We start from the raw sequence: 8,562 nt of genomic DNA, 5'->3' as shown, positions 1-8,562 counted from the left end.
GTTCTGCTTGCAAAAATGGGAGTGTGTCTATGATGATGGGCAGTGGAAGTGCTAGTAAGTTGCCCAGGAAGACATGAGGTGGCAAAGGCTGAACTGCAAGATTTCTGCAGCTCATGTCTCCATGAAAACAACCCCAAAAACAAAGCAGCAAACCTGCTGCTGAGTACCTGGGATGTCCTGCAGTGAACCGATTGCTTGACATGGCTGAACGGAGGTGAGTCTGTGGCTCTGAGGACTTCCTATAGCACGGAAAGCATCAAGTCCTCCTCTTCCTTGGAACATGTGTTCTAGCACCAGGGAGTCTCCTTTCCTAGCAGGGTGGTTAGCTGAGACTCTGAATATATTGATGCTGTCACTTGATTTCTTTTCTCAGCACAGGTCTTGCCTTCCTGCCTGAGCAGCATTTCCCTGTGTGACAATGAGCTGTCTCCAAGCGTGGTAGGTGCTGGGAGCTGATGTGTTACCAGGAGAGCTAGGGGCAACAGTCCATAGTGGGGTGAGAGGACATGGGGTCCTTTGCTCCTGCTCCTGTCTGTGCACTTCATGTTTCCGTGAGACAGCGCTTCCCTTTGAAAGACATCAGCCCTTTTTTGCAACTCTTGTCAAGTGTCACATCTTTAGTCCACCTTGGAAAGCTCTGCCTGTAACATGGATCCTAGCAGCTTCTCACTTGACACTGAATGCTTTGCTTATGTGTCCGCTCCCCTTTCTGGAAGGGAGATGAGGGAGTAGGGTGCAGCAAAACAGAAGGAATGACAGGGTAGCAAAGGGATAGTCTTGCAGGATGTGGGCACTGGGAAACTTCTGGCCACCCTTGCAGTGTCAAGTGGGACTAGTTTCCAGAGAGCACCTCTCCAGCAGATCTATGCCTTTGCCTTAGCCAGGGAAAGAAAATGGTGTTTCAGCGGCTGGCGTAGCTCATATATGCAGTTAGTGCCAGCCTTCAGAGCTGCCACGTTAAGGATGCGTCTTGAATGTAGCTATATTATAGCTGCATGCACATCACTCCTGGGCAAGTGTTTTAGGCCCCATATTTCATGCCTCAGACTATTTTTAATAATTAACACTTCACAATAGAGGAAATGGACAGCAGGCCATCATTTACACACTACATCAATAATAAATGGAGCAATGCCAAAACACATCAATAACAAGGTTGTTTGTTCTCGTCTCATATTCACAGTGATCCAGTCCCAGGGAGCCCAGGGAGGCTGAGCACGGGCATGTGAGCAGACTAAGCTACCATTAGAGAAAGTGATCTGCAGAACAAAAGGTGAGGGGAAGTAGTCTAGCACAAGACTACCCTTCAAAGAAGTTTCCAGTTGTACAAAGCCCTATGTACTATGCAAAAGCTTCATGTGTGCTATTTTCCTCAAGAAGCCATTTTTTTCTGCTTAATACTGCATCCCCTTTTTTTTTTTTCCTGGAAACTCACTTGAGCAAATGGCTTCTGACCTGGACTATAACAGACCAATTTATTACAATCCCAAATAAGGTTCTTTTCCCCAGACCCCTTCTGATCCTTTTGATGCTGGAGCCATCCTACTAACAAGCACAGCAGGTGCTGAAATGGCTGTGCTAACTGTGCCTCTGTAGGCTCCCATGTAGTGCAGGCCTGGCATGCAGGCAAAGCTCACTTGGCGTCTGCCTGCAGAAGACCACATTGACTATGAGTGTATTTACAATAATGTTTTCTGTCAGATCAGGAGTGTTCTGCTGAAGAAAATCTCCTGATCATACACACTTACCATGCTTTGGTTCACAGAGCAGTCTCAGAGCACATGAACAGTCTTGGAGCATATCCATTTCTTATGGACAAAACTAAGCTAGAACATGCACTGCAGGAGCACACATAATGCATGACCACAATTAATGGACATTCAGATCACAAGATCTGACTAGAACTAGTCCAAAGTAAAACCCTAAAATGTGTATAGCATGGATGTAGAGAAACTGTTTTGTTCTACAGACCCGCTGTTCTGGCACTGCACTACTGATTTATGGAGACATAGACAGTATCTGCCTGAAATCTCTTTGGTCAGTCCTTCAGCTGAGGAGAAACAGGTGGCTTGGAGCATGGGAAATGATTGCCTTAGCTCATATACCTGTTAGCTCTCATAGCTTCTCATTTCTTGTGGTCTTTGAACCAGTTTCCCACTTGTCTGTGTGTGGCTGCAGTAAGTGAAGCTTGTGGGTCTGTGCAATGCTCTGTTATTCTTCACTGTGCACGTAACTTGTGTCTTTCTTCTGTCCTGCATCAAACTGCACACACTTTCTGAGCTCCTCTGGTTCTAACTTTGGCCTCAATCAAACATGCTGGCAGTGTACCTGGCATTGATTTTCTTCTGCAGTTTATGTATATAAAATGTCTTCAGATCTACCTGAGCTATGCTGCAGATGTGTTTTCCAGAATTCTCAATGCTGAAAGCATTTTATTCACTTTAGCTGGGCTGTTTTGGTCCTTTCACATCAGTCACTCTGTAGCTCAAACTTCATTACTCGTACTGCACCATTGTTTGCCATTTAACTTGTTCCCCTGGATAATTGTCCTATTCTTGCTGTTTGGAGGCATACCTCTAAAATTAGACCTCTTGATGTCCAGAGATTTCTCCATTTACAGGAATCCTGCCCCAAAAGCCATCATCTCCAAAGGAGCTGTTGAAGATTCAGAGTTAAATGTGGATGTTTCAGCTTCATACCTCTAATTCTTTTCTAACTCAACATCAAGTAAAACCCAATATCCTTGCAGTTTGGCTACCACTATAGTTGTTGTCCTGTAGTTGGCTGCTTCACGTGCAATCCTAGCAATAGCATCCCTTCCCACTCTGTTCTCTTTGCAGGACCTAGCAAGTATTGTGTTTCTTTCCCATATCTCCACTGCTTGTGGCTGGTTTGTACATCAGGCTCTCTGTGCTGATTCTTATTTTGCTCAAGAAGAAAGTTTCTGTAGAATATAGAGATGGCACAACTGGGCCTTCTCCTGGCGCCTGCCAAGACAACCTCTTTTGTGTTACTTGCTCCTTACAACTCAGAACAAACATTAGAAAATCTCCAGGCAACTGGCTAATTCTGATAGGAAAAAAAACCCTCTTGTGCTGAAATTTTTCATTGGCTCAATTTGATTTCTACTGTAGGGGGATCCACAAAGATTTCCATTGGATGCTTATCTATTTTCTTGCTGTTTTTCTTCTTCTAGCTGCCTGCTGAGGAGAAGACAAGACTGCCCTAGGACTTGTTTCCAAAGTCCTCTGCTGCTACAAAAGGCACTTCTCCTTCTAGACTTGACTGGCAGAGTGGTTCTGGAGCTTGGCTGCATCCTCTTCCACAGAGAAGGTTATAAAAAGAAAGCCCAAACTTCAAACCAACCAAAAAAACCCCTTGAAACTAAACTCGATTTCTGACTCCCCTTTGAAACGGAAGTAATTTTCTTTCCATGTAGCTCTACCAATCGTCCTCTTTGCTGTCTGTTACATTAAACTATGCTACTCCGATGTCTTCTCGAGTCCTTGCAGTACACTTTTAAGTAGCTTCATGTGTATTTTAAGGCTCTCTGCCATTCCATTGCCAAGGATATTTTTAAATAGCCATTATTTTTATATGAAAAGCCAAGTTCTTTCTATTGCTGGCTGTGTAAATACTGTTCCTTAGGCTGTGCTGAAATGGCTGATGCCAGGATGCAGACAACGGTGTTTTTGGCACTGTTAGGAGGTGAAATTGTTCTTGGCAGGAGTAGCCCAGCTGTTTATTTCATCTCTACTCACAGAGAGGGGCAATAGGGGGAGGGAGGGATTAACAGTTGCTACATGGGAGAGAACAAAAGGAGAAAAATTAAGTTTGAGTGTTTTGGAGGAATTATAAACAGTGAAAAAACTTTGTCACTGCCTTTTCAATATATGGTTTATCTTACACTTAGCTTTGTCTTTTCTAAGGACTTGAACCTTCCTATACTTTGAATGAGTGTAAAATTGCTTGCTATTTGTGGAGCAGCCTGCTTTCCTCACTGTGGAATAGTATGAATGTTTAAGGAGGTTATTAGAACTGGTAAAGACTACCCAGACAGTCAGAAGAGGAAAATTTAAATTAGCCTTATAGCAACTTGCCCTCAGATATGACAGATTTACTAGGGATACTGCAAGAAAGGTATAATTACAGTTCATATAACAGTTCATGTAACTGTTCATATACAGCTCATATAACAAAATCAGAAGTAGTATGTGATCTGAATGGTCATAAAGATACAGTTCATACTGTCTGTTTATAAAAAGCATCATGGCCTGTTGCATGGCACTCTGGCTTGCAGTGATTTGATCAATTGAATGAATTGAACTTGTTTTAAAGTAGCATAGCTTGTCTAACCATAAAAGGTGTTCCAAGTTACATCCTGAAAGGTTAGCATAATTGATGGCAGCTTTCATTCTCATGATTTCTTCATATCAACTTTCTGGATGTATTACATTTTCAAGTAGCTTCAGATAACAATGGAAGTGTGCTGCTGACAGTAAAATGTCAACACAGTCAATTCTCAGCAGATATCTGGTAATAATAAAAGGTACAAATACTAATGTGTTCAAGAATCTGTGGGTTAAGATTTACTGCTGCTTTGGCAACTTAGAAATAGCAAATACTAAAATTGGCAGTGCCTTAAAATTCAGGGTGTGAAAGGGGGACAACCTTTCATCTGACCTGGAGAGCCTTCCACTCTTGCAACTTCCAAGTTGCAAAGGTGCACATTTAGGAGTTGCTTCCTTTCAAATCCTTCTGTCTGATTTATGCCCAAGCAGTGTGCCCCCTCAGGTGCATCTTCTGGTTTAGCTTCATTGAAAAGATTTGTTTGGTCCAACTTATGCACTCCAAATTCAAATTCAAGCATGTTAAGTAGTGGATGACAAGGCTTTGAAAGTGCCCTCCTGATCCAGATTGAAATGTTAATGTAGATGCAGCACTGTTTGTGTCTTTAATGCTTCCCCAAGAATAAGGGAACCTGACTCTGTAAAGCTTGAAAGGCCATGACTCTGTGCAGTGGTTTGTTGGGGGAGGACAGGGGAGAATGACAAAGTAGCATAGACCTGATCAAATAGCAACAGTAGTTACCAAGCTCAGGACAGCTCCGTCCAGATCAGTACAGCCATCTCCTCTCCCTAACCTTCCCATTACTCATCTCAGCCCCCACTCAAACTACTATCCCCACGTTCATCTTTCTGGCTTCCTGTGCCAATCAGGTTAGACCCCTGTGGGTTTGTCCAACCTTCCAGCTCACTGAACTGAAATATTTTGCTTTTCTAAAATTGTTCCCATCCTGTCTGGGAGTGCTGCTTAGAGAAATTCTATTTAAATCATTCAGCTGCTAACCATATACTTTTGAGTAAAGCTGTTTGGGCAAAATTTGGAGATCATTATGGATCTTATCCCATGCAGACCACGTACCCATAGTGTTTTCAGGCATTCCAAGCTCGATCTTTCCAGAGGGCTGAGTCAGGAGTGTTTGTTTAAGTGATGGCATGTAAAACTAGTAGGAAGTGAAGACCATGTAAGAGTTAACTGGCATAGGCACTGATATTCAAGATCACAAGTGTTTCCTGCCACAGTGCCTGAAAAGAAATAGTAAGAGTTAGTGGTTACCAGCTTAATAGCTCAGCTGAGCTGTGAGGACAACATTCCCATAATTTATCTCACTTTTATTCCTGTCCATTGCCAAAACAAGGCTGACTGCACAAGGGAGTCCTGTGACCAAGCTTCTTGTGTAGGTTGCCTGAGGAAGGAGTTAAGTAGACAACAGCTTTCTCCTATAATTAACTTGCAAAGGAAAGGCTATTTTTCAGAAGTGCCAGCTGGGACAAGTGAAGGAGACCATTTTCCTACTGAAAGCACAGTACTGTCAGGGAATAACTGATCACAAGAGAATCCATCTGAAAAAGTTGGAAATTAACTGGGAGGGCAGTGAAAATGCTGTTCTGCACCTTGCAGCTGCTAAAGAGGCTTCTTTGCCTCACATCACAAGACCTAGTTCCTGTAACAAATGCAATTCCTGCAGCTATTGTGCATAGAGGGACTATCTTTTGGACATAGGACCAGAATTAGATTAGACCCTGCCCTACAAGAGTGTTAACACAGGTGGGGTCAGCATACTCACCATGTGCTGCAGGATAGAGGGAGCTTTTGATGGGGCAAAGCTATAGACGTGGTCCCAGACACAGCCTTCTGATCCATACGTTGTTACCATTTGAAGCAGGCCTCTCTGCTCCAGGGTAATGTTTAGGGGATGGTTTCAGCACGTTTTTATTCTTTTGTCCCCAAAATCTGCATTTCATCCAAGACTTACCGCTCCTTGTTCTTTGTCTCAGTCACTAACAAGATGTTTCCTTCCCACCAAATTTTCAACCCTTTCCTCAAGATTGTTTTACAGTTCTTAACTTTTGTCTTAGTAGATCCTATTTTGCCAGCTGTGTCAATTAGCCAGGTAGTGTGTCTCCATTTCTGTCATGGATCAAGTGCCTCCATTTCAGAGCGAAGGAGATTCAGGAGTGAAATCTCCTCCTTCAAAACAAAGATTCTCTTTTACCTCTGACATGATGCTTTGAAGCCTGCCTTTACCAAGACATGTTTCATTCCTCTTTCGCATAGTTTTCTGTGTGACCACAAACACCATTGCGGCCGCTGTTTCAGATGATGCCTCTTGTCCAGGCTAGTACCTTGTACTACTGCTCTAGCTGCTGTCTTGTTCGAGAGGAAGGAGCTGTTCTCTAAAGGGTGGATTGTCTTTTTTTGTTATATCTTGGATCCCGTGTTTCACACAGTAGTGTCTCATGTAGGGTAGGGATCATAGGGTCTGCTGATAACAGCAATCACAGTCCATCATACAGAAGAAGATGCTGAGTTATAGTTTTGGTTCTAGTGTAATGGTACCAATTTCCATTGCGGGGAAATATATTAATATGATGCTTAACATGAACTTCTTGTTAGCAATAACTGAGGTGAGTATAAACAAATCTATATAATACTCCACAAGTTAGCTGTATAAAATATAGCAGATATTATCATAATACCATCTAATAGCTTTACATAGAATTAAAATGATCTTTTTGGACATTCGGTCATCTTCAGCTCTTCAAGGAAGTATTCCCCTAAATGAAATAAATTCAACTGTCTGATAACTTTGAATGAAGCAATTAGATTGCCTAGTAATACATGAAAAGAAAATAATATAGTCACTTTGGGAATCTTATGCTGAAAATCTACAGGTAGGAGATCTGATTTTGCTCAGAAAGCAGGTGTTGCTGTAATCTTTAAAAAGAGTATGTGTTCTCTAACAACAGCTATGCTGGGTGCCCCCCTCAGACCCAAATTTTTAGGGAAACATCTTTTCTGGACTACAGACTTGTCTGAGAGTGACTGGGGAGAACTCTGCTGCACAGCTAAGTTCTTTCAATTACTCTTGCTGTTAACACACAAACACTTTTTTGGTCCAGAGGCTGAATGCTACTGTGCTCAGACTGTGGCTCCCTTGACCTTCTTTCTGTTAAATTTGAGACCTGTTTTACTAGAAATCTTTCATCCTGCTCTTCCAGTATAGGCCATTATGGACTAATCAGATCATCTCTCCAGTCTACCTAAGAGGAGATGAGTTTTTTTCAGTCTTGGACTTTAGGGTAGATTTTCCAGGCTTCAGCTAAGCCCTGTGACTCTTTCCTGACCAGCCGCTTTCCAGATCTGCATCCTGCACTGTTCCAGGCATGGTCTTGCCAAAGTGCTTTGCTGATTTTCTGCTGTACGTTTATCCAAGTACTGAAGTGATCTTTCCTTCTCCCTTCCTGCAAGTTCCTGTTTAGTTGATTATTTGCCAGAGACTCTTCTTTCAGTCCCTGGTGAACGTAGCTCCTTCTCCTCAAAATGCAGCATATGCTCTCATTCCCTCATGCAGCAACTTGCATTTGGTTGTATTGAAGAATACACATTGTTCTGTGGAGCCCAGCTTCCCATGCTTTCCAGATTGCTCTGCATCATTTCTTTCTGTCAGGCTTCTTATATCACACACAATCAGTATGACATCTGAGCCTCTCTTGCTGGCGAATGGAAATCATAGTAAATATTTAGTAGTCTGTGCAAAATGAGTTGGCGGTCTCAATTCAGCTCCTTTTAGGCAGGTGTCTGCACATATTCCTTAAGACCACTCTTACATTTGGCACCTCTTACTGTGCTCCCTGGAGGGCCCAGCAGCAGGATTCAGGGCTCTATCCTTCACCCGCAAAAACCCATGGCAAGGCTTCCAACAATTTCAACAACATCACCTCTATCCCTCGGAGAAACCCAAACCCCCATGGGCTCTCTCTCCCTTCTAATCAGGACAAAGCTGAGAGTGCAGTACTAAGGCAGGATCAGGTCGCTTGGGACGCTTGCTGCCCATTTGCTGGCTATGTTGGGAATTACACTGAGGACTTGAAGCACCATCAAGTAGCCAAGTGATTAACTTTGTGACTGGATCTAAAGGTATTTTGTAGATTCCCTTGAGATCTGTTCCAATATCTATTAACATAAACAGGATGCTTTTGACCTCAGTGAGCACTG

General features: G+C 42.8%; 1 long non-coding RNA gene across 1 annotated transcript; it reads left to right on the top strand.

Annotated features, from left to right (window-relative positions):
- The first annotated feature begins 371 nt into the window (after positions 1-371).
- Positions 372-3,364, top strand: LOC104141657 (uncharacterized). The gene is made up of 3 exons (XR_693578.2): positions 372-438; positions 1,184-1,273; positions 3,197-3,364. It is a non-coding gene; the product is annotated as an uncharacterized lncRNA (long non-coding RNA).
- The last annotated feature ends 5,198 nt before the right edge of the window (positions 3,365-8,562 follow it).

This window comes from Struthio camelus, chromosome 6 (genome assembly GCF_040807025.1).
Source record: "Struthio camelus isolate bStrCam1 chromosome 6, bStrCam1.hap1, whole genome shotgun sequence".
NCBI lineage: Eukaryota > Metazoa > Chordata > Aves > Struthioniformes > Struthionidae > Struthio > Struthio camelus.
This window is presented reverse-complemented; position numbering and strand designations above follow the sequence as displayed.